This window comes from Danio rerio, chromosome 11, assembly GCF_049306965.1.
Source record: "Danio rerio strain Tuebingen ecotype United States chromosome 11, GRCz12tu, whole genome shotgun sequence".
In the NCBI taxonomy this organism is placed as follows: domain Eukaryota; kingdom Metazoa; phylum Chordata; class Actinopteri; order Cypriniformes; family Danionidae; genus Danio; species Danio rerio.
Window position 1 is genome coordinate 36,645,001 of NC_133186.1, and position 27,500 is coordinate 36,672,500.

Here is a 27,500-nt window from a genome sequence, read left to right on the forward strand (position 1 = left end):
TATATATATATATATATATATATATATATATATATATATATATATATATATATATATATATATATAACACGTAATAATTTATATTGTTTGGAGTTTGCATGTTCTCCCATGTAATGTTCTTGCATGTAATAAAGTTACTAAGTCGAAATGAAAATGAATGAATAAATGAATGACTAATTTATAATTTAATTTAAATTAATAAAAATATAAAATTTATTATAAAAAATATACAATTTATTATAAAAATAAAAAATATAAAATAAAAGTGATTAAATGAAATAAAATACATTTTTTATCACAATTTCAGTTTCAATGACTTATTTTATTTTATATTTTATATTAAATGTCTTTTTGATTTTATTTAATTTTTACTAATGATTATTTTGTATTGTTTTGCATGTCCAAAACTGTCACTTTTCACAATGCAAAAACAAAAATACAGACGGATGAACAGACATACAGTTACTTGGATGGAAGGATAGACAGTTGACCAGTCAGATAAATTAATGGAAAGAAGAAAAAATGGACATGAATGAGAGACGGGGAGTTGGGTAGATGGATGGATGGATGGATGGATGGATGGATGGATGGACGGACGGATGGACGGATAGATGGATGGATGGATTGAGAGATGAATTGAAGGACAGACGGACAAACAGACAGAGAGTTATGATAGAGAGATAAACGAAAGGATGGATGGATGGATAGATGGATGGGCGGGCGGGCGGGCGGACGGACAGACGGACAGACAGATGGATAGATAAATAGATAACACACACATTTTCTCATCAGCTCTATATAAATTTCTAATGGGTGACCTTACTTATTCCCAGAGCCATTTATTTCGAAGTTGATATTAAGCCGCTCAATGTTGGTGTTTTGTAAAATCTAATTTTACAAGGTTGGTCGTTAGCCCAGTGCTCAACCCCCAACCTGGAGGACCAGGACATAAACACATACATTACGGACAACTTAGTTTACCCAAATCACCTATATAGTGCATGTCTTTGGACTTGCAAACATAAAAAACATGGGGAGAACATGCAAACTCCACACAGAAATGCCTACTGACCCAGCTGGGGCTCGAATCAGCGACCTTCTTGCTGTGAGGCAACAGCGTAAGGCGTGAGGCGACCATGCCGCCCTATGGGTGACCTACAGTATTTTAATCTTTCAAAAAAAAAAAACAGAATTTTCTTCAAAAGGTCAAGTGTTAGCATCTATGCATTAAAAAAAAGCATCTGTACTCCACGTGATTGGGCTGTAGATATCAGACGTGATTTATTATGCCTGAGAGGTTAGAGCTGGAATACTCTGCAGGATCTCTCACTTCAGGATTCCAGGATGTGCTTATGATTGAATATCGACTCCTGCCTTGAAGGAAACACCTTACAATCACATGACACAGGGTGATTTCATCCATTCAACTGAGAAATGGGAAGAATTGCAATGATGTTGCAGGCATCTCAGGAAGGACCTTGGCCTTTTAACTGTCAAATCAATAATTTGCACCAAACAATGCAGACAGACTGAATGAGCGATGCACTAACAATAAAACTAAGAAACAATTAAATCAATGAGGGCCTTGCTTTACTTTAGCTTATTCCCTTCTTTACTAATAGTAGCCAGTGCTGGGAAACACATACAACCATTCTCTCACACGCGCACGCACAAACGCACACCCACACACACCCACACCCACACCCACACACACTGCCCAATTTACTTTGTTTAATTTACATATACATACTGCATGTTCTTGGACTATTGAAAAACAATGGGAATTGAACCAGCATCTTTCTTGCTTTGAGGCAATCTTGCAAACTACTGAGCCATTGTTTGACTAAGAAGCCAAACAATAAAAAAAAACTGAAATGGAAAATAAATTAACAATCAAATGAACAGCGCAATGAATGAGTGCTAAACGATAGAAACATAAAACATAAAAATGCAAACAGATGATAAAACCAATGCAAAAACTATTAAACTACAGAGACTGCATGAACAATAAACTCTAATGAATAAAAGAACTACATGTAGTAAAAGAATTAACAAATGGTGGAAGGAAAATCAATAGAACAAATTATATCATACTTTTTAAATGAACAAATTATTAAGAAAAAAACAAATAAGCAAACAAACACACAACCAAATTAACTAATAATAATAAACAATGGAACATGAAAACTATTAAATGATAGAAGTAATAAAAATGAATAAATGATATACAACTTAATGAATGTTAGGATGGATGGATGGATGGATGTATGGAAGGATAGATGGATAAACAGACATAAAGTTATGATAGACAGACAGACAGACAGACAGACAGACAGATAGACAGATGATAGATAGATAGATAGATAGATAGATAGATAGATAGATAGATAGATAGATAGATAGATAGATAGATAGATAGATAGATAGATAGATAGATAGATAGATAGATATATAGATAGATAGATAGATAGATAGATAGATAGATAGATAGATAGATAGATAGATAGATAGATAGATAGATAGATAGATAGATAGATAGATAGATAGATAGATAGATAGATAGATAGATAGATTGAACAGACAGACAGTTATGATAGATAAATAAATGGATGGATGCCTAGATGTATGTATGGATGTATGTATGTATGTATGTATGTATGTATGGATGGATGGATGGATGGATGGAAGACAAATAGACAGATGAAATGATATGATAGATAGATAAATGGATGGATAGATGGATGGATGGATGGATGGATGGATGGATGGATGGATGGAAATGATATATTGGATGAATTGAGAGATGGACAAACAAACATACATTTATGATAGATAGATAGATAGATAGATAGATAGATATAGATAGATAGATAGATAGATAGATAGATAGATAGATAGATAGATAGATAGATAGATAGATAGATAGATAGATAGATAGATAGATAGATTGATTGATTGATTGATTGATTGATAGATTGAACAGACAGACAGTTATGATAGATAAATAAATGGATGGATGCCTAGATGTATGTATGGATGTATGTATGGATGTATGTATGTATGTATGGATGGATGGATGGATGGATGGATGGATGGATGGAAGACAAATAGACAGATGAAATGATATGATACATAGATAAATGGATGGATAGATGGATGGATGGATGGATGGATGGATGGAAATGATATATTGGATGAATTGAGAGATGAACAAACAAACATACATTTATGATAGATAGATAGATAGATAGATAGATAGATAGATAGATAGATAGATAGATAGATAGATAGATAGATGGATGGATGGATGGATGGATGGATGGATGGATGGATGGATGGATGGATGGATGGATGGATGGATGGATGGATGGATGGATGGATGGATTGAGAAATGGACTGAAGGGCAAATGGATGGACAAAAGATAGATACGTCTGTTTTTGTGTAAAACTGATGCTACAGGGTGGTTTCACTGACCACTTACCTCCATATGGATGGCTTGTCTGGTTGACTGGTTTGCCATGTACGGTGTGGGATTTGGGATGCAGAGCGGAGCAGACTGGAGTTTGAGTCCAGTAAAGGAAAATTCCAGAAACCAGGTAAAACTGGGAAAAAAAGGGAAAAATTATGTAAAATAATGGTACAATGTGATAACTTAATTCTAGTTTCCTTTTAAAAGCACAATCTATCAGTTGCGATAAGGGAGGGTGTGTAGGTCAGTCAATAGCTAGCTGATTTATTATTCACAACAAGCTGTACACAATGGCCTCTGGTGGATTGGTAAGAAATGGCACAAGAAAATGTGAACCAGTATCATATTTAAGATTGCCAAAAACGTACACAGCGACCTCTACTGGACTTGTCAATAAAAAAACTGCAAATCGTATTTCTTGGTTCTCATAAATGTAGCCCTGAGCTCATATCTCACATGAGCCTGAGTGGCGTTTTTGGTTATAGATCCTTTTCACATTTCCGGGTTTCTCAATGGCAGAAATCTTCATAGTTGGGTGAACTAAGAGCGCAGTGAATAAGAGAGTACAACTAATCACTTTTGTATAGTCCTGTTTGCTGAGGTAATAAAAGAAAAACTCCACGATAGTGTTATCAAGACTTTCAAAAAAGAAAAAAAATGTGTGAGATTGATAATGGCAGACAGATGAGAGAACAACGTCAAATTTACTGTCCCGCCCCATACACTCTGCATTAAAAATTCCTTGCAGAAACTGTAATTTGTCTTTTTTTTTGTCATTTGATGCAAAGATAATTTAATACACACATACATAAATACATACAGTTAGGTCCATAAATTTTTGAACATCGACACAATTCTAACATTTTTGGCTCTATTCACCAACACAATGGATTTGAAATTAAACCAACAAGATGTGCTTTAACTGCAGACTGTCAGCTTAATTTGAGGTATTTACATCCAAATCAGGTGAACACTGTAGGAATTGTGATCATGTGACTGCTGACAAAAGTAGCAGGATGAATTCTGAAGTGTCCCAGGCAAAGTTTTCAGCTCATATTAAGCCATATGCTTCAGAACTCATTGGACAGTGCTTCACAGTGCAGATAGAGAATGACCAAAAGCATAATGCAAAAGCAACCAAAGAGTTTTTAAAGGGAAAGAAGTGGAATGTTATGCAATGGTCAAATCAATCACCTGACCTGAATCCAATTGAGCATGCATTTTACTTGCTGAAGACAAAACTGAAGGGAAACTGCTCCATGAACAAGCAGGAACTGAGACGGTGGCAGTAGAGGCCTGGCAGTGCACCACCAGGGATGAAACCCAGCGTCTGGTGATGTCTTTGTGTTCCAGGCTTCAGGCTATAATTGACTGCAAAGGATTTGCAACCAAGTATTAAAAAGTGGAAGTTTAATTTATGATTATTATTCTGTCCAATTACCTTTGGTCCCTTAACAAGTGGGAGGCACATATGCAAACTGTTGTAATTCCTACAGCATTCACTTGATTTGGATGTAAATACCCTTAAATTAAAGCTGACAGTCTGCAGTTAAAGCACATCTTGTTCATTTTATTTCAAATCTATTGTGTTGATTTACGGAGCCAAAACTATTAGAATTGTGTCAATGGTAAAATATGTATGTATCTAACTGTATAAATGTTCTAACATGTTTTTAAAAAAAATCAAAATATTAAAAACTTTCAAGGATTTAAGTTGCTGATGACAGTTAAACGCATCTTGTGAAAAGGGTGCACCAAAAATATAGCAGTGCAATATAGGCAATATTATAGTGCAAATAAGACACTCTCACCATCAATACAACAAGCAACAGGTAAAAAATAAAAATAATGAAAATTAAAAGGGTTGTGTTATTGTTTTGCTGCCTCTGATGGAGCCAAACCAAAGGGGAAAAGCACACTGTGTTTAATGTCAGGACGTGTGGACTCCACAGAAGCTGCAGTCAGAGACTCCACACACTAAACTCAATTTGAGTCCAGAGAGAGCAGAATCTCTGCCAGCTTCATTAGTGCTGGTGCCGTCCAGCAGAAAGCAGCCAGTGTGTCTCTGCAACAACATTCAGATCCAGAGCTTCTGGACAGCAGATGCTTCTCTCAAAAGCGGAGAACAAACCGCATTGGCCAGCTTGTTCAGTCATCAACTGTTGCAGTTACTGAGTAAAAACATCCGCAGTGCGTGTGGAAAGTTATTATATTTTCCACGATGATACATTTAAAACGAGAAACATTTGACATCATACGAACACGTATATGTTTGTATTGTATATAAATTTAAATAAGCACAGATCAGAAGAATTGAATATTATACCAAAACCATAAATTTTACTTTGAACGATGACTAAACATTATTTCACCCACATGCTAAGCTTAATCTTTTCACTCATCATAGCACACGTGCTGCTGATGACGTGACAATAAAAGTGACTGGATGTTGACATTTTGACAAAAGTATTTTCAAACACTTTACCTGCATACAGTGCATCTTCAAAGTATTCATTGCGCTTTACTTTTTCTACATTTTTTATGCTACAGCCTTATTCCAAAATGAATTAAATTCATTTATTTCCTCAAATGTCTACACACAATACCCTATAATGACAATGTGAAAAAAACATTGTTGAAATTGTTGCAAATTTATTAAAAATTTAAAAGCTGAAAAATCAAATGTACATAAGTATTCACAGCCTTTGCCATGAAGCTCTAAAATGAGCTCAGTTACATTCTGTTTCCACTGATCATTCTTGAAATGTTTCAGCAGCTTCATTGGGGTTTACCTGTGGTAAATACAGTTCATTGGACATGATTTGAAAAGGCATACACCTGACTATATAAGGTCCCAGGGTTGACAGTGCATGTCAAAGCACAAACCAAGCATGAAGACAAAGGAATTGTCTGTAGACCTCTGAGACTGGATTGTCTTGAGGCACAAGGCTGGGGAAGGTAACAGAAAAATTTCTGCTGCTCTGAAAGTTCCAATGAGCACAGTGGCATCCATCATCCATAAGTGGAAGATGTTTGGAACCACCAGGACTCTTCCTAGAGCTGGCCGGCCATCTCTAGGAAGTGATCAGGATTGAAGGGCCTTAGTCAGGGAGGTGATCAATAACCCGATGGTCACTCAGTCTAAGCTCCAGCGTTCTTCTGTGGAGAGAGGAGAACCTTACAGAAGGACAACCATCTGTGCAGCAATCCACCAATCAGGCTTGAATGGTAAAATGGCCAGATGGAAGCCACTCCCCTGGAATTTGCCAAAAGGCATCTGAAGGACTCTCAGACCATAAGAAACCAAACTCTCTGGTCTAATGAGACTCAATTTGAACTCTTTGGAGTGAATGCCCGGCGTTACATTTGGAGAAAACCAGACACCGCTAATCCCCAGGCTAATACCATCCCTACAGTGAAGCATGGTGGTGGCAGTATCATGCTGTGGGGATTTTGTTTAGCGGCAGGAACTTTAAGACTAGTCAGGATAAAGGGAAAGATGAATGCAGCAATGTGCAGAGACATCCAGAATGGAAACCTGCATCAGAGTGCTCTCGACGGTTCATCTTCCAGCAGGACAATAACCCAAAACACACCACCAAAATATTAATGGAATGGCTTCACAACAACTCAGTGAATGTCCTTGAGTGGCCCAGCCAGAGCCCAGACCTAAATCCTATTGAACATCTCTGGAGAGTTCTGAAAATGGCTTTACACAGTCACTTCCCATCCAACCTGATAGAGCTTGAGAGGTACTGCAAAGAAGAATGGGCAACAATTCCCCAAGACAGGTGTGCCAAGCTTGTGGCATCATATTCAAAAAGACCTGATGCTGTAATTGCTGCCAAAGCATAAAAAAATCAGTTTCCACAGAAATATGAAAAGATATAAAGATTTAAACAATAACAAAGTCATTTTAAAATATATTTAAACGGTAAACAGCAAGTTTAAATTGTAAATAATAATAATAACAATTGAAATAGTACTTTTTAAACACTTTTTATAAATAAATGCAACCTTGTTAAGCATCATAAGACATCTTTCAAAAAATATTGAATCAAACTTTTGATTGGTATTGTAGTGTATATATAAAAAACAAGTTACATAGAATTATATGAAATATCAACTTTTTAAATTAAATATAGGTTTTCAGTATTTACAGAAGTCTACCAGCTTATGAATCTATATTATTTAGGTATAGATATTTTTAAGTTATTAAACTGTCAAAGTGCGCCTGCAGGACTGATGACTCACAAAAACATTCATTTAGTCATTTTCCTTCAGCTTAGTCCCTTATTTACCACAGTGGAATGAACCGCCAACTATTTCAGCATATGTTTTACGCTGCGGATGCCCTTTAAGCCGCAACCCTAATTTATCTCCGCACAGAAATGCCAACTTACCCAGCTGGGACTCGAACCTTCTTGACCTTCTTGCTGTGAGGCAACAGTGCTCACCCCTGTGCCACAGCGTCGCCACTCACAAAAACAGATACTGTATAATAAACTACTACTCTTTTTACTGAATTTTCAACAGCGAGGGCTATATTTTAGCATAGCGTGTGTCAGATTAATTAGCTGCCTTCTGCTGATCTGTTCTGTTTTTGTTCAACTGATGCTGATTCTCCCCTGCTAAATGTGTCTATATATTGTTCTGATTATCAGCTTCTCTAGGGAACCAGTGGGGAAGAGGGAAGAAAACACTGCTGTATGCAATCAATATAAAGAGCAGGGTAAACTCAAATTTTCCTGATCTATTGTCCATGATCACGTCTCTGTTGAGAAACACGTGGCACGTGATGATGTACATGTGATGGCAGTCATTCACGTGCTCTGTGATTCAGATCACATATGGACGTGTCTGTCCCGGCACAACTCTTAGAACGACTCTTCAGCATTTATAGAGCACATGAAAACAAAACAGGAGTGTTTTAGCCTGTGTGTGTATGTTTCCTGCTATATGTGGAGGCTGGTTTTACTCTGCAAGACAAAAAGAAAATAATAATAATTGCAACTTTTTTTATTTACTCATTCATTTTCTTTTCAGCTTAGTCCCTTTATTCAGGGGTCCCCTACCATCAGGAGTTGCCACTGTGGTATAAAGCGCCAATTTAACCAGCATATGTTTTACACAGCGGATACCCTTCCAGCTGCAACCCATCACTCAGAAACATCCACACACTCTTGCACACATTCACATACACTATGGTCAATTTAGCTAATTCAATTGACCTGTACTGCATATCTTTTGACTGTGGGGAAAACAGAAATGCCAACTAACCAGGCTGAGGCTAGAACCAGCAAACTTTTTGCTGTGAGGCAATTGTGCTACCCACTGCGCTACCGTGCTGCCCCAACCAAACATCTTTTTCAACTTAATTTCTTACAATTAGCTTTTTTGGTCCCACTTTATACAGTAATTAATTAGTAATTAATTATACAGTAATTTTTACACAGTAATTAATAGTTTGTTACAATGTACTTATTATGTAAATGCATGTATTTACTGTGTACTGTACTTATGCTTGATTAAATACATGTATGTAATTACATCTGTAATTAACTTTTGTAATTACATTTGTAAATACACTGTTGACCATCCCTTACACCTTAACCCACCCTTAAACCTACCCATACCACCAAACCTGTCCATAACCCAACCTCTATCCCAACTGCACTATAAGTGTTCTCAAATACATTATAAACACAGTAAGTACATTGTATTTATTTTTTAATGTAAGTACATAGTAGTTAAGGACACTAAATATGAAGTGGGACCGCTATTTTTTTTCTCAGAATCACAATTCAAGGAGAAAGTAATTAACTATGAGTTTATAAACTGTAATAGATAAATACTGTGTGATTCTGAAAAAGGTCAGACATGTGACAAACTCACAGAAAAAAAATCATACTTATAAGCTTCCACAATAAATGTACAACTAAACATGGACAAAATAACATTTAGAATATCTGCTTTTAAAATAAATGACAGAAGTTCATTCCTGATTATTTCACTTGAATTAAAAAAGACATCGAAAAAAGAGAAGAAAATCCTAGACTGATGCAACTTTCCATTTCCTTTTTTCGTGACCTATTTCCCGCTTGCCCAGTTTTTGTCCATTCAGAACATATTAGTTTCCATCTTTTGTTGGAATAAAATTGTTCATTCTGTCTGGCTTGGACGTATTGAATGTGTGAAGGTTAAAGCATGAAAGACTATGGGTTAACACCGTGGCACGTGCGGCGGTGGTTCATTTCAAACGCGGATGTCAGGTGGACCACTGTGACACGTGCTGAGACCCCTGTCCTTCTGATTGCTTCTTCTATAGTCAATGGCTTAAGAAATCAAGCAACCGTGACACACTTCTGAATAGAAAGGCTTGAATGGAAAAATGTTGATTATGTTCATTCAGCTGTTGTTGAAAACATTTGGGAAGTGATGTCATCTGATCTGCATCTGCTGGCCTGAAAGTGAATCCCAAATGCGTCAGAGAGAATTCTGCGTGATCAAAGGAATAATTCAGCCAAAATAGTTTGCGTTTGCATTGACTGCGTATTTCAAGCAAAACCAGCATAGCAGTGATCCACTCTATTTGTGCACCATATTTTCATGTCTTCTGAAAGTAAACAATTCAGATATTTATGTTAGAGTTGTTCTAAAATCCCATGAAGATGATAGACACTTTCAAAGAATCGGTTTTAGTAAAAATAGTCATTAAAAATAATTAATTCGTGGATTTCTTATAATCAAAAACACCATAAAAGCAACATTAAAGTGGTTCAAGCATTATATTTCAAGCATTTTAGGTCATTTTATTGAAGCAATTTGATTTATGTGTTTTTATTCACTAAAAACTACTCCTAGTTTTCCTTAATGCATTATATATTATATAATATTGCAGAAGCAGCAATGTCAGATCTGGCACTGAATCATTTGTTTCAATGAAATACTGTATTTTCAATGTATCAGTTTATTTGTTTTACAAAAAAGAATCATTAATAAATAAATGGTGTGAGAATGCTTGGATCTTAAAACCAAAAGTACCTTGAAAACATTCTAAATGTTGTCAGTAAATGATATTTTGTTACGTCGTATCACACTGATATGCAGTGACGTTTGTGTACTGATGGCTCAGCTGACGTAGCACTATCGTGCAAGGTGCTTTTATTTATAGCGGCAGGTGCCAAAATCCAAAAAAATCCCAAACATTAACACCCCACCCCCCACCCCCATTCAGTGGGTTGTTACATTTGTGTAGTCACACCAGTATTACACAAGTAAATAAAACATTCCAGTGTGTACATACACTGTACTTACACATCTAGCTACCGTGTAAGTTCACAGGTATACAGTAAGTGACAATATAAAGTGGGACCAAGACATCCGATAATTAATATGGTTTTGTATATATTAATTGTATACAAGTGTGGATATATAATGTGTATATATTATTATATTAATATATTAATATGGTTTTGTATGTTATGATTCACTGTTTTTTATTGTTTGTTTGTTTGTTTTTTGCAATTGTTCTGTTATGGTATAGGGAGCTCTGTTTTTTGACGTTGATGTTGAAAATTCAACTCTGAAGTTTACGTAAGTGACTTTTATTGACATTTTTAGTAGTTTTAAACATTATATTGTATAAAATATATTATACAGAAAATTCAATCTGTAAAATAACAGCTTTTGCAAAACAGTACCTTGTTTCTGGAACACCAGTGCAGACAATATATCACTTCAAACTATTAATAATGTCAATAAAAGACAGTTTTCAAAATCAAAAGGTTTTGAAAGACAGATCCAAATTCTATAGTAATATTAAAGTGGATAAATACAAGAAAATTAAATCTATGAAACACAAAAAACTTAATTTACAGATATCTGTTTTACATATATGTTATTATGTTATTTATTCACTGAAAATCTCAATTTTCCTCACGGTAAACATAGTAGATGTAGGTTGCGTAAACAAAAATGTAGATGTAGTAAACAAAAATCCTATTTGTCTTGGGAATTAAATATTTTTAGATGATCCAGGTAACAGGTCTGATTAATTCTCCTTGAATTCTTTACAATTATATAGTACTTTTATGGACACTCAAAGCGCTTTACGCTTTTTTGAGGGGAATCTCCTCATCCGCCTCCAGTGTGCAGCATCCACCTGGATGGCGCGACGGCAGCCATATTGTGCCAGACCGCACACCACACACCAGCTGATTGGTGGAAAGGAGACAGAGTGATGAAGCCAATTATGATATGGGAATGGTTAGGAAGCCAAGATGGACAAATTAGACCAGGACACTGGGTAAAAGCCCTACTCATTTCGAAGGAAATCCTGGCATTTTTAACAAGAGCAGAGAATTAGATTTAATGTCTCATGCGAAAGATGACGCTCACTGAGTTCCCGTCAATATCCTGGGGCATTGTGACCCACACAGACCACAGGTTGAGTGCACCCTGTTGGCCTCACTAACACCACTTCCGGCAGCAACCTAGCTTTCCCATGTGGTCTCCCACCAACTATTGACCAGGCGCAGCCCTGCTTAGCTTCCATGTGGGAGTTACAGAGAGCTAGCTGCCGGCTAGACATCAGAAGACATTTTTTTAACTGCTAAACATCATAAAAGTGATGCATTCAAACATTACATTACAAGTCACGATATAAAAACATATATATATATATATATATATATATATATATATATATATATATATATATATATATATATATATATATTGACTAAAAAGATTTTGATATTTGCCCTGCATACAACAGAAACAGGAATGACAGATTTCTGAATTGACCATTCTTTTGACTTCACCATAGAACTATTGAACCATAAAAAGGTCTGAATGAGACAACTCTGTCAAGTTCTGTCTATATCAGCAGCCTCATGCAAACAGACCTTCATAACAGCTGAATTCATGCTTTGTAAGGTCATTCTGGGACTCATATGGGGTCCTCTGGGACCTGCATAACTACTGACCATCACCAAGTATGCTTGATAGAACAGAAGCCTCACTGCAGTGACCTTTATGCCAGGACACAATACAAATTCACTTTGCTTTTAAAACATTTCTCAATTAGTCCACTTTATTAAGTCTCGATTACTTCAGGGGCTTCATAAATAAAATATCCCCGGTACGAGCACGAAACTCAGACAATGCACATCTCTGAGACAGCAATTGATTTTAAAGGGCCACTCGTTTGCTTCAGAAAGGAAAAAATGACATGGCAGATTCATTTTGAGTTGATTGGAAGAAAGAACAGAGGAAAAATAAACGAGAGAAAGAATAAGAAGAGCTATTGATTTAGTTGCATGAATGGAAGAAGCACCTGCAAAGATCATTTATTGTCAACCCCGAAGCCAAAGGCGTTTTTGTTTGCAGAAAGTGACGTCAGCAATTCTTCAAAACCATTTTTTAATCTACGAAAAAAAAAACATACAAAAAATACACGAGTATTTCTGAGAAGTACTCTATTTAAAATAAATGAGAGCTAGTCAATCACAACAGATACCACGCAGCAATCAACTGCTAGAAATTGCTGGTAATTTACTGCAGCTTTATTGCTTTTGTATCTAACGTTTGTTGACAGCAACCTCAACAGCAAAAAAAGAATCAAAATAGAGTTTTATTTTGACCACCGGATATTAGACTGAAAGACATCTCACAGAATTTATTATATAAATGGCCAGAACAATATAATAGAAGGCTTTCGTCATTCGCCCAAGAGTGATGTGATGTTTTGCACGTTGCATTATGCATAATGTTCATAAAACGAAGGACATATAAATAAACACACATTTACGGACTCGCTGTACAGAACAAAAGCAAGTCTACTGTACGTCCGTCCCTTTGAACAAAGTGTATTGAATGTCAGCACGGCCCTGAATGAAGTGATTTGGAGTGGGTAGCTTGGAGATCCCAGCTTCATCTTTTTTTTCTGTACAGTACAGAATGGCTCTTCTAGGAAACGACTGCCACGCTGAGGAAAATGACAGGGCTAAAGAGCAGCACCTCGGCCTTACAGCTCTTCAGCTGCTGAGACTCGTCTGTCTGAGTGCTAATTAACATCCACAGGGGAGATGAGCAGACTACATTACACTGTCTTCCAAAACTCGATTACACTCTATGGTTTACAGTTGAGGACAATCTTATCAGTCATCCTGTGAAATCTTTATTCTTTTTCTAATAATTCTCAAGTGATATTTAACAAATTAAAGGGCACCTATGATGAAAATCATCTTTTGTGATCTGGACTGTGTGTAGGTATAGTGTGTTCACAGTCATATTGGGGTTATTTACAAACAGTAAGTGTCCTTTTTTGAATTTCCTGACGTTAAAATAGGATCCAAATCCCTCCCACTCACCGCATGCGACATATGAATGCGGTTTCCCCATCCCACCAAATTGATTGACAGCAGCGTATTAACATGTCTCCCACACTGTAAAAAAAAAAAAAAAATCGTAAAAAAAAGGTCAAATGACTGGCAGCTACGGCTGCCAAACAAAAACCATAAAATTACGGTAAAATTTCTTTGTTTAAATAAAGTGCAAAAAATAATACATCCACAGATATTTTCATTAAAATATTTACAGAAAAACACTGTTATTTTACAGACTTTTCCTAGATTATTATGATCAAATCCATTTAATAAAGTAACACAATAAGAGTTTTACAGAGAAACACTGTTATTTTACAGACTGTTATTTTACAGACTTTTTACAATTAAACGCCTTCAATAAAATGCCAAGACATGCTCTTGGTCGTAATTTAACAGTTGTATTTTGGATCAAAAAAGTTTGGAAAAAACATCAAACGAGATACAACTTATTAAAATTCTCACAACCATAACTTACATTTTATTGAATAGTATTACTTTAAAACATGTAGAGGTTTAAGTTGTATAAAATAATTCAGTTCCAAATCTTTAAATAAATGGAACTGTAACATGAAGGGGACCCTGACAAAGAAGTGCAGATTCAAATGCAGGTTTATTACACAGAGATGGTCAGGTAAGCAAAAGTCAACACAGGGGCAACCTGGAAACAGATGTATGCAGGGAATCCAGAGTCATGGTCAATTAACAAGCAAATGATCAGTCCTGGCAGCAAACAATGTAAACAATTAACAAACAAAGCAAGGCCAAAGAAGAGAAACGCGTTATAATGTTCACAGTAGCAGTATAACAAGACTAAGCAATTGGTGCGTGCGTCTGTGCTGCTTTTAAAGTGCATGTAATCAGTTCATAACAATCCTCCGACTGTGTGTGTGCAATCAGCAGAATCTGAAACAGGTGTATGTGAGCTCTCTTAGTGTGTTACTTTATTAAATGGATTTGATAGTAATAATCTAGGAAAAGTGTGTAAAATAACAGTGTTTTTCTGTAAACATTTTAATGAAAATATCTGTAGATTTATTATTTTTTGCACTTTATTTCAACAAAGAAATTTTACCTTAATTTAATGGTTTTTGTTTGGCAGCCGTAGCTGCCAGTCATTTGACCTTTTTTTTACGATTTTTTTTTTTTTTTACAGACCAAGTAATTACAATTTATTACTTTAATTTTACGTAATTTTAAATATACTTTAAAAAAATGGAAAAACACTGTAAATAATACGTCAATTTTATTTTATAAAACAGACAAATTGCTGTAATTTGTCATTAATTATATAGTACATAAAATAACAGTCAAGCCGTTAATTTACAGATAATGTTTGTAATTTTTATGAACTTTTGAATATAATTTTAAATAACAGAAAAAATACTGTATAAATAATACTGTAATTTCCCTGTATAAAAAACAAAATTGTCGGTAATTTGTCTTTAATAATAAAGTACCTAAAATGAAAGTCAAGCGGTTAATTTAGAGAGATTGTTTGTCATTTTACTAAGTTTTGAATATAATGTGAAATGACAAAAAAATTACTGTAAAAAATTTAGAGATTTTTTCTGTAAAATTAGTTTTTTTTTTTACAGTGTAGGAACGCGTATAATCATATCAACAAGACGTGTGCAAAGCTGGGATTAAAAGATCTGTTCAGCTCTCTGTGATCATCAAATGTGATCAAGAATGAGTCTTACAAGTTTAAAGCGTTTTTAAAACAGAGCATGTTTGTAATGAATTACAGCATCTTTATCACCACATGCTGCATGTCTGTACAATTAAAAAATATCCTTCAATCCCAATTTATGGACGTTAAATTAGGTTTATTTTTTACATAAACATAATGGATATCTGTACAGCAGTGGATATTAACGTGTATCCTGTCACATTTGAGTTTAAAAACAGTGCAAAGTTAAACACATGCGCTGTGTGTGTCTGCTGTGTGTGTGCATGTGTGCGTGCCTGCGTGAACTTTGTAATGACAATGTGTTTGACTCATCGTTGTAACGCCACAACAAATACATCAAATAATCATTGGGAAAGTTCTTACAGAAGTATTTCTCACAGTGAAATACTGAGATCGGCTTCCTTTATGTCTGTCACTGTGCTGTTTATCTGATGCAGCCAAAGATTGAAGCACACTCTGACAGGCACGTGGGAACAGTGGGCGGGGAGAACTAGAATTGTCTAATGGGTGTTTTGAGTTTAAACTCCATGTACATGTTCTGGAGACACAAAAGACTTATATTAAATCTGGAAAAAGGGGTAGAGAAAGTCTTATTTCTTTTATTTTGCCAAGAATAATGGTAGTTTATAATTTTTTTTACAAAACACTTTAACCCATTTAAGCCCACTGACAACTATTGTTGCCGAAGATCATAGTTGCCATTTTTTTATAAGTAATTTTATACAATATCCAATTTCCATTTCTAAATGACATGCAAGCAAACAAACAAATAACAGATTTCAAGAAATGAAAAAGGATTTAATTACCTTCCTGTTATATGATGCCCTAATTCTAGAATGCAAAACCTCCTAAATAAAAGAATTTGTCATGTTACTAAAACTGATTTTTTTTGTTATCAATATGTATCAACATAGTCGTGAAGGTTTCTAGATTCTTCCAAACAAAACAAATCTTTCAAGAGATCTATAGTTTTTTGTTACCTTGTCAAACGTCCGAGCAGCAACAATAGTTGCCGGTTGGTAAATATGTTGAATTCACCCTTCAATGTAAAAGATCAATATTATTAGCCCCCTTAAGCATTTATCTTTTTATATTTTTCTAGTTAACCTAATTAACATAGTTAGGTCTTTAAGCTGAATGCTAGTATCTATAGTAGTAGAATATTATGTGCTGTCATCATGGCAAAGATAAAAGAAATAAGGATCACACTTTGCAATAAGGTTCATTAGTTAATGTTAATTAATGCATTTACTAACATGAACAAACAATGAACAATATATTTACTACTGTATTTGTTCTTGTTAGTTAACGTTAGTTAATGAAAATACAGTAGTTCATTGTTAGTTCATGTTAACTCAGGGTGCATTGGGTAATGTTAACAAGCATGGACTTGGATGTTATTAATGCATTGGTAAATGTTCAATTATGATTAATAAATGCTGTACATGTGTTGTTCATGATTAGTTCATGTTAGTAAATGCATTAACTAATGAACCTTATTGTAAAGTGTTACCAAAATAAGTTATTAGAAATTACTCATTAAAACTGTTATGTTTAGAAATGTGTTGAAAAAAATTTTCTCTCTGCTAAAGAGAAATTGGGGGAAAATATAAAAGAATTATAATTTAACAGGAGGGCTAATAATTCTGACTTCAACTGTATTAGTATAAGCAACTGATTTCACAAAAAAGAAAATGGTAACTAGTTGAAGTCACAATTCACTGTAATAACTTGGTTATTTTCTGCCTAAGACATTAACTGTATAGTAGCTATGAAGTATAATTTTATTTTACATCCCCAATCCTACCCAAAAGTTAAACCCTACTATCTTACAAACTATTAACAAACCGCTAATTAGCAAATAACTGAGCAAATGGTTGACTTTCTGGCAACACTTTACAATAAGGTTGTATTAGTTATTGTTACATTAATGCATTTGCTGACATGAACAAACAATTAACAATACATTAATTACAGTATTTGTTCAAGTAAGTTAATGCGAATACAGTTGTTCATTGTTAATTGACGTTAACTCATCGTGCATCCACTAGTGTTAATAAACATGACTTTGGATTTTAATAATGCATTAGTAAATGATGAACTATGATTAATAAATGCTTTAACTATCGCTCATACTTAGTTCAGGTTAGTAAATACATTAACTAATGAAATATTTCAAAGTGTAATGAATTTTCTTTTTCTGAAAGCATTTGAAAGTTTCCTTGGCTGATCCTTCGGATCATTGTCTTGCTGAAATCTCCACCCTGGTTGCATCTTCATCATCGTGCTAATGTAGATGTTGGACTGAAGCAGCTAATATTCATTTACACTGATGAAGGGCAGAGGGTTGCTGAAGAACTACTAACAGATTTCAGCTGCTGTCTGGTCTTTCACTGCCTTTCTAAACCTCCCTTTCTTCATGTGTTTAATGCTTTTTATCAGTGTCATTTCATTTTATCACACATAACTTAAGTTGTAAACTAATTATATTTGTTTTCTTTGCATTTATGGATTTCTGTTTTGTTACCAACTTCAGGTCAGCATCACCTTTAGAAATATGTTTTCTGATAAAAATGGTGACGTGTTCAATACTTATTTTGCCCACTGTACATTTATTTTTATTAACGTTTAATGAGCCAGCTGTTGGGTTTTTTCATAACTGACCCAGCATTGGATAAAAACAACTCACCATTTTTTATCTAACATAAGGTCTAATATAAAAACATATGTTGTGATGACAACACTCAGTGCACATGAACTGTGTATGAACAATACTTAAATCATTTATATAGTTCATTATTTACTAGAAAATTATTGTCTGCCCATCTGAATATAAACATCAAATAAAATGTTAATTATTATGACAGCGCACTGTGAGCATATATTATTTTGTGGTTCCCTTTTGGCATCTGATAGTTTGGATATAATAGCAGTAAAGCAGACAATGGATCTAGATACAGTATAAAACAATGAACATCTGTTTTCCACATCTGCAAACTGATAATTCTGAGTGTGTTACGATTGTTTCTATGAGGGCACAGTCTGGACTGTCTCTGCACGCTTGTCCTTTGGGTTTCTAGGTTAGTTTAAAGTAGTGAACGCACACTGTGTTTATGTGTGTTGCTCATCAGTGGAATGCTGGATCAATATTCCCTGCCTTCAGGCCAGTCTCTGCCCGTGGACAAAAAACTGGGTCAGGACTTTGGCATCTCTCCAGTAAATTCATCTTCATTCCAACGGGGACCCAAAATAACCTTGTTTAAGCACAACACTTTTGTGTACATCGAAAATGACCTAGCTATTAGGTAAAAAAAAGTTAATTAAAAAACTATTAATAAAATGAATTATTTGAGCATTTTTACAGAAACCTGCCAGAACGTTTGCAAACGTTTGGATAGGAATATGGGATAAAAATTAGGATATGGGGATGGTAAGCAGGCCATGACGAACAGAGGCAAATCCTGAGATTTTTATCAAGCAGTAGGGAGTTTCCTTCACTATACTGAGGCATTAGGACCCACAAAGACCGCAGGTTGAGCACCCCCTGCTGGTTTCATTAACACCACTGCCGGCAGCAACCTAGCTTTCCCATGTGGTCTCCCATCCAGGTACTGACCAGGCAGGCGCAGCCCTGTCTAGCTTCACTGGGCAACCATGTGAGAGTTGCAGAGAGCTAGCTGCCGGCTAATTAAGCTAAAATATGGACAATGCCAACATTAGGTTAATATTTAAATAAATTTTAAATAGTTTTTTTAACCCTACAGTTGCTTTTTTGTACAAAATTGACCCAGTGTAATCAGGAATCTTACAGTGTATTTAAAAACTGACTGTGCATTTGTTTAGATATAGAAATATCTTATTACCTAATAACTAAATACCTTTCAATTTACAGAGATTTGTGTGTGTGTGTGTGTGTGTGTGTGTGTGTGTGTGTGTGTGTGTGTGTGTGTGTGTGTGTGTGTGTGTGTGTGTGCGTGCGCGTGTGCGTGTGTGCGTGAGCATACTTACTGCACTTTTATACATTATTTCCTAATTACTGCACATGGTTATTACTACTTAACAACTAAATACCTTTTAATTTACAGAGATTATACATTTACATGTTACAATTGACATTATTTGTTTATTGTTGCACATGGAAAAGCTGTTAAAAGTACATTTCTGTAAATAGACAGAATGGTTATGTAAAATAACTTTTAAAACCTCAAAGTTAAGGTCAATGTAATTTGACCTAATTTTGCAATTTCTAAACAGTTTAAAAACAAATTATTTACAGTAATACATACAGTATTGTATTTTACTGTAAATTTAGACCTCTATAAGTCTATTTTAGTCATTTATATATATATATATATCATTTTACTGTATTTTTATTTATCTTTACAATCAAGGGGCTCTATTTTAATGATCTAGGCACAGAGTCTAAAGCACATGATGCAAAAGCATCCACTTTTGCTTTTTTAAGGACTAAAAAATATGCTCTGCGCCATGGTCTAACAGGGATGTGCTTACTCTCTTAATGAGTTATGGGTGTGTTTTGAGCATAATGTGCATTAAACCAGAGTCTCATCTCTCATTCCCTTTAAGAGTCAGTTGTGTCACGCCATGGCACATTCGCTATTTAGATGGTGCACTTTGTAAGCAGAAAAACTGAACGCTTCTAGTGAGAAAACAGTTAAACAGAGCATCTGCAGCGCGAGGATAAAGAACGAGCCTCTTCCATTCGGCCTCTTTACTTTACTCTTTACTTTACTCCTTTACTTTCATGGATAAGGAATTAGTGGAAACTCACTCCTCTGAAGACATCGATCAGCCTACATATTTAATATTTATTTGTTTGTTAAGCACAAACACTTGTTTCAAAAATATTCCAAAATTCAGTTCTAATTTCCAGCAAATGAATAAATGAACAATAATAATAAAGTGTGGAGTTTTATCCAAACACACGTCCTATTCTTATGCTCCTTATGGTCCAATACCCGACAGGTGGACAAATTTAAACTTGTTTTTTTAATAAAACAAATATAAATATGCAAATATTAAATAATACTTCTAATAATAATAACATTATACAAATACAAATGTCATGAATAAACTGAAAAAAGCCTCCAGAAATGAAGAAGGCATGGAGGCAGAGGTTTTCATACTATATTTAGTAGAAAACAATAATTTTTGTTTAATAATAATATTTTATTTTTCATTTGTAAATATATTTGTGTATTGCTGTACATCCTGTGTGTATAAAGCAATGTATATGTGTTTAAGGCACATAACTAACACGCTCTACACTGGACTTTAGACCAGCTTTCAGCTAATCATTGCTCAGTCTATTTTAGTTCCTCAAAATAGCAACACGCCAATGTGTCTTAACACATTTCCTTTCTAGACTGGCACACCCTTGAGTCCACAAAGCAGTGCCATGAATTTACTATTTAACCAACGTCGTGCAAAACGAGAAAATTAGGGTTGTGTTGATCTGAAAATAACAACACATCGGGGCAAACCCGTCTTAAGCCTTATTGCGGCAGGTGTATGAAATGGGCCCTAGATGTGTTAAATAGGCAGCTCAGTGGTTAGCATTGTTGACGTAAAATCTATGCTGGAATAGTTGCCGGTTCATTCCGCTGTGGGAACCCCTGATAAATAAGCGAATAAAGGAAAATGAATGAATGAATGAAATTTACTGTTATTTAATCAATTTTGAGTCTATTTTAGTCATTCTTTTGACAATCTTTAAAGTTATTCTGTAGTTTTTGCTTGTAGTTTGTACAATAATATCTCTTTTTACCTTTTTAAACATAGATATTTCTTTTTACTGTGTTAAATAAACTAAAGTGAAATTGTGAATTTGTTTTTAAGAGAGTTTATTTCCTAAAAGCCCAGAGGGATCAGATTTGATTCTTTCAAGTGTGAAGAAATCCACAAGAATGTTTGTAAAAAGGTGCAAATATCTTCATAGCTGATCCAGGCATTCACCTTTGTCTCCCTGATCAAGAGCTGTGCTTAGATGTCAGAGCTGACAACTTTTATTGCTATTAAATGAGTGAAACTAAAGCTTTGCTCAAGCTCTCTTTTATCCCAGCTTCAGTCATCTAGCCCACTTTTACATGAAAAGCTCTTTTTTTATTTCTCTCTTAGCTTTGTTAAAGAATGATGAGCACTTCAAACTCAGTGCATCTGTATTTTTCTTTGACTTTCTTCCTTACAGTCTGCTCTCTTAGTCAAAAGCACAGGTGATTGTTGTGGTTCGTGTGTCTGCGGGTTTGGGGGGCTTTGGGTTCACGGCCAGCACAGCCTGATCAAACCAACCTCAAGACGTCTGAGGGATTGTGTTTCCACGGCTTCAGATCACACAGCTAAATTATTTAGCTGCGCAATTCAGCTTCTCAAGACATGAGCCGCTTCATCACACTGGCCATTCAAATCAAATAAAAGACAAATAAAGAGACGTGAAATGCATTTTCATCATGTCCGTGTAGAATAAACAAGACTTTTGTTTATCATGATGCTGTGGTATTGATGGTGGTTGTCAAGGGGTTTCTGTTGTTAAGGTACTCGTTGTCTTCAGCCAATTGCTATGGCGTTCAGGACTCTATTAGGCCCATTGCTATGGTGTGTGGAAATATAAATTTATATAATCTAGTTCCACGGGCGTCATGGTGGTGCAGTGGGTAGAACAATCACCTTACAGCAAGAAGGTTCCTGGTTCGAGCCTCGGCTGGTTCAGTTGGCAATTTTGTGTAGAGTTTGCATGGTCTCCCCGTGTTGGCATGGGTTTCCTCCGGGTGCTCCGGTTTCCCCTACAAGTCCAAAGATGTGCTATGTTATGTAACATATATAAATTATATTTATTTATTTTTTTTATTTTTTTTATTTTTTTGCAAAGAGCAATAGCTTTTAGACATTTTTAGCAAATTCTCCATATTAAATTCTCTAATCAGGGAAAGAAAACTAAAGCAACACATCCCTTTATATGATCTTCCATTAATACAAAAACTAATTACAAAAGTAACTGGGCCATCGAAAAAATCCTTATTGTTTAGCCCTGCATAAGTGTAAAATTTTATTCATAATTGTCTTAAAAGGGTTTTTTAAAGTCTTGTGCAGAAACCCTGGTAGAGTGTTTAACAAAATGTAGGGTTCATTGCTGTTAAAAATATATTATTAAGCACCACAGATTAACAATATAACAGTCTACCTTAATGTCAGAAATTATTACCTTGTATCATGTGAAAACCCCATTCTGCACAACATGATTCAGCTGAAATAGCTAAAAATATCTTACCAGTGACCAGAAAATTATCTGCAAAAGAATCAGATTAATGTGTATCTGCAGTCATCACGCATGTGTCCACACAACATGTTTACGGGAAACGCTTCTCAAACAAAGAGGACAATGGATGATGCCTCACTAGTAACATTTGGGTTTAGTGTAGATCACAATATTGTTTATCTATCTGAACAATATGATGTTGCTGTTCTGGCTATTATTAGGGCAGAAATCATGCGGCAAACAGGCACACGTGAAAACTGACTCATCACAACGACCTTATTCAACAAAAAGATGTTTTCTACAATTTAACAAGTGAAAATGATCACGTTTGCTGTGGAAAATAAAAAAGTATACACTGATCAGTACGCACAGGATTGGCACGCTCTTGTTTCCCTAAAGCTATAATAATTTAACAATATCTTCTGACAACATGAAAGAAAATTTTAGAAATCGGAACTTCCCTTCTCTTCTGAGAAACTGGATTATGGAAAATATTTATTCATTCATTTTCCTTCAGCTGAGGGTGTATTCACACTAAGCACGGTTGTCTTGAACTGTGCACAGGCACGATTGTCCCCCCTCTCCTCTTCTTCTCGGGCAGCACTCACTTTGGATTTTTTGCCTTCAGAGCCTGAGCAAGCTTACATCATCAATGATGTGACTGTTCAGTTTTACAGAGGAGAAGCAATCTCGCTTTGTACAATGGAGATTGCTTTTGTTATACTGTTTTGTATTATTTTAAGTCATTTGACATGCAGTGACAGTCAAATCTTTTGCTGAACAGATTCTCCACTTTTGACACTCATAAATGTTCATGAAAGTCTTTGTGCTGCAGGTATTATGAGATTTGCTGAAGGTGAAGCTGACGTGCAGCAAGGGAATTGCGTCTTTAATAAACTATGACAGTTTGTGTTATTTAAAAGTAAGTATGGTTAATAAATCAATTTGAAACAGTCCCTTAAAAGTGACGTTGCATCTTCAGTTTTGGGCTCAGGCACGATTTCCACTCACACTACAAGTACTGCGCCAAACCCCAACCGAACTGCGCTTTAGCACACCTCTTACAACTAGCCTAAACCACGCCTGGGTCTGATTTGGAGCACTCACACTTGTCAAATAAACCGGGAAACGGGGGTCAAACGTCCCTGGAAACGTTTCGGATACTAGCTTTGTGTGAGTACACCCTTAGTCCCTTATTTATCAGGGGTCACCACAGCGAAATGAACTATTGACAATTCCAACCACTAACAATTCCAGAATAGTCATAGTCAAACACTATCAGTACTTGTAGTGTGAGTTCACCCTTAGTCCCTTATTTATCAGGGGTCACCACAGCGGAATGAACCACTAATAATTCCAGCATATGTTTTATGCAGCGGATGCTCTTCCAGCTGCAACCCAGTACTGGGAAAATGGAAAATATTATAGTCCACTTTAAGGTTCAATGTACTACAATCTGCAAATAATTGACACTTATGAATACATTGTTTTGATGACCTTATCGTAGTTTATTGTGTAATTTAAATGAATGGTAATACTTTACAAAAAGATTGTGTTAGATTGTGTTAACAAACAATACATTTATTACAGTATTTATTCATCTTCAGCCCCTTTCACACATACAGACCTTTTCAGAAAATTAACAGCAATTTTCCAGAAAGGTATGTATGTGTGAACAGGCCCCTTTTTGAAAATACCAGTAAATTTGTTCTGGCAATTTTCCGGAAAGAAAAGTTGTAACATTACAACACGTTGACGTGAGATGTCTACTCCAGCCAATCAAAACACTCAGACGCATTAACATCCAAGCTGTTTATTAAAATAAGAGTCTTTGAAAACATTTAGCTGCTAGATGTTAGTCGGACAACATTTCTATGTTCCTTCTTAATGCCAACTGTGTAAAAAAATTATCAATAAACTGCTTATGATAAGCCATTGTTTGTTTACCTTTAAGCTCTGCTTCCTTCAGTTGCTTGACGTGTGTGCACCTGAAGCAGACGGTGAGCGTCAGCACACACACATATTATGTACATCTCGACATGCGAAAGTGTTCCCTTACATGTTTTCATCAAAGTTGTTCACAATACTTCTCCATCTACAGAGTTTGTAATGTAGTGAAATGTTTACAAGTTCAAGCGCTGCCATTTAGAGGTCATTTCTGGATAAGGATGTCAGAATTTACTAGTATTTTTGGAATGGATGTGTAATCAGTATTTTCTGGACAAATTCCGCCCTTGCCTGTGTAAATTTCGGAAACTTTCCGGATATTTTACCGGTATCCTTGTGTGAAAGAGGCCTTTGTTAATGTTAGTAAAAAAACAAAGCTTTAAGTTCAAGTTAAATTACAGAGCATTAACTTATGTTGACTAATGATTTTAATAATGTATTAATAAATGCTGAACTATGATTAATGAATGCTGTACAAATAATGTTCATTATTAGTTAAAGGACACCTATTTTACCCCCATAGATATATACACTAGATGCCGCCTGGCCTATTGTTGTCTATTGGACGGAATGCGTCAATAGCGCCGCCATCTTGCTACAGGGTAGCGCTCTTTTGAAATGAATGCGGGACCAAGGTACAGTGGAGGACTGTGGCCATCCAAAGCCAGAGATATACACATATACACATATATCTATGATCGGGATTTTTCCTAGATGTTAGTATGTAACTTTTTTTTTTTTTCTAATTACGAAAATTATAATTTTACATCACTTTTCTACATCGATGGATCAGTGACCGCACGGGCATTCCTGACAAAAAGCTTGTGTTTGTGTGTACAGAAATGTACTATTCACCCTCCCTGTTAAATTTGATCTAATCATGTCCTGAAACACACCTCCTCTCCTGCTTTCACTTCTCATACTGACGGAGGGAGCGATTCGTTTGTGAATGAATCCCGCGTTATGAACATCTCGTTTACTAGCCGACAATAATACAAGTTTCTGGCACCGCAGCATCTCGTTGGTTTATTTCTTTTGCATTGTTTGCTGATTTTATTCAACAAAACTAGCATAAGCCGAGTATTTAGTGCGAGTTGGAGCTGCTTTGCCTTATGGTGAATGCAGTAAGTGACTGTTATCCTCAATAACGTTACCTGATTAGCACAAAAGTTCAGAACATACAAAAACAGAAAAAAACTTAATATTACCTATGAAATGTTCTGCCTTTGTGCTTTGATATCTTTGTTTGCTCGTTTCTATACCCGTAGACAGCGCTAAAGTCCTGCATCTTCACGTAATAACACTGACTAGTTTTGACTAGTGCGGTTGAATGACATTTGTCCTGGGAGCACTGTACCAATGTGGCGGCGCTATTGACGCATGCTCAGGGTCCCTATGCGATATCTAGTGTATATATCTATGTTTTACCCCTTTTACATGATGTAAGATAAGCATTTGATATCTCCAGAATGTGTTTGTAAATTTCAGCTCAAAATACCCATCGATCATTTATTATTATCTGCCCATTTTGGTATCTGAGTATACTGTAGCTGTTTTTGTAACATGTGGCTTTAAATGCAAATGAGCTGCTTCCCCCCGCCCAACACCGTTCCCACATGTATGTCTGCTTACCCTGCGTTACAATAGATAAGCAGCAGTCAGAGACAGACACGGATGAAGCTGAAATACATCTTTCTGAAATGATGAGTCTGACACAAATGCCGTTTGAAGTACACACACACACACACACATATGCGCGTTTACTGACACCATGCAGCCGTGGTGATCATAACGGTTAAGAATTATATAGCTATTTTACTGTCTTTATTACAAACATGTTCTGTTTTCAAAACGTTTTAAACTTAGAAAACTTATAAAACAAGACCACGTGTGATGAGATCTTGCGAGATTAAATCGCAACAAGATTTCTCATCGTGGTGAAAAGTTGTCTCGTGAGTTGTGATGTTATGATGAAGCGTGAGGGTGAAATTAGCACTGAGGATTGTGGAGATGGTGGATTTTGGCATAGTCCATTTCACGTGAGAGGACGGGGGTGAGTGGAAGAAACCAAGTGGCGGGGGAAATATTTTTTACAGAAATAATTTATGATTGCTTATGTGGCCCGATACCAATTGTTCCACGGACCGATACCAGTCAGCGGCCCGGTGGTTGGGAACCACTGCTTTACGGCATATTATTCAATAAAATAGTCAACCAAGGCTCATTTTCAAAACGTAGTCCTGTGGACGTTTCCAGAGACCGCGAAATAAGTCCCATTTTTCGAAGCTCAAATGTCTCTCCTGAGTGCCGTTAGGCCTGCACTGTTCTCCCGTAAACCCACCAGAGGCTGCTGTCGACCGAACTGAATGACTGAATGATTGATTGGTATCACAATCAATTGACCCACCCTCCACCCTCCTCCATCCCTAAACCCAACCAATTTTATCAACTGACCCACTCACCCACTTACTTCCCTAAACCCAACCAACGGTTTACAAAAAAAAGTCCAGAAAAAGAAAAGCCCTTGTCTGATTTTTACCACGTTTCCGGATTTTACCACATTCTCACCCTGTTGTTCACTCGTTAATTTTATTTTTTAGATTCTGATTTTGTCTTACCTGATTTCTGGAATCGCTATTCCCCGGATTCAAACCCGGTCATCGTTGTCATCAACTCCTCTCTGTGTTTCAAGTCCACCACGACGAGCTAACTGGACAAACTGGTTGGGC

At 35.8% G+C, this 27,500-nt stretch overlaps 1 protein-coding gene across 11 annotated transcripts in view; it reads right to left on the reverse strand.

The window, feature by feature from the left end:
* Window positions 1–27,500, reverse strand: part of xxylt1 (xyloside xylosyltransferase 1) — a 235,678-nt gene that overhangs the window by 91,233 nt on the left and 116,945 nt on the right. For 3 of the 11 annotated variants that reach the window (XR_012387266.1, XR_012387259.1, XR_012387260.1), the window contains 2 exons: window positions 27,390–27,500; window positions 3,483–3,603 (listed from right to left, as the gene is read on the reverse strand). The exon at window positions 27,390–27,500 is cut by the window's right edge and continues 35 nt beyond it. The gene's annotated coding sequence lies outside the window, so the exon portion shown is untranslated. Of the gene's footprint in view, window positions 1–3,482; window positions 3,604–22,235; window positions 22,352–27,389 lie in introns of those variants that run through there. The other 8 variants (XR_012387265.1, XR_012387256.1, XR_012387258.1 and 5 more) reach the window with 5 other exon arrangements.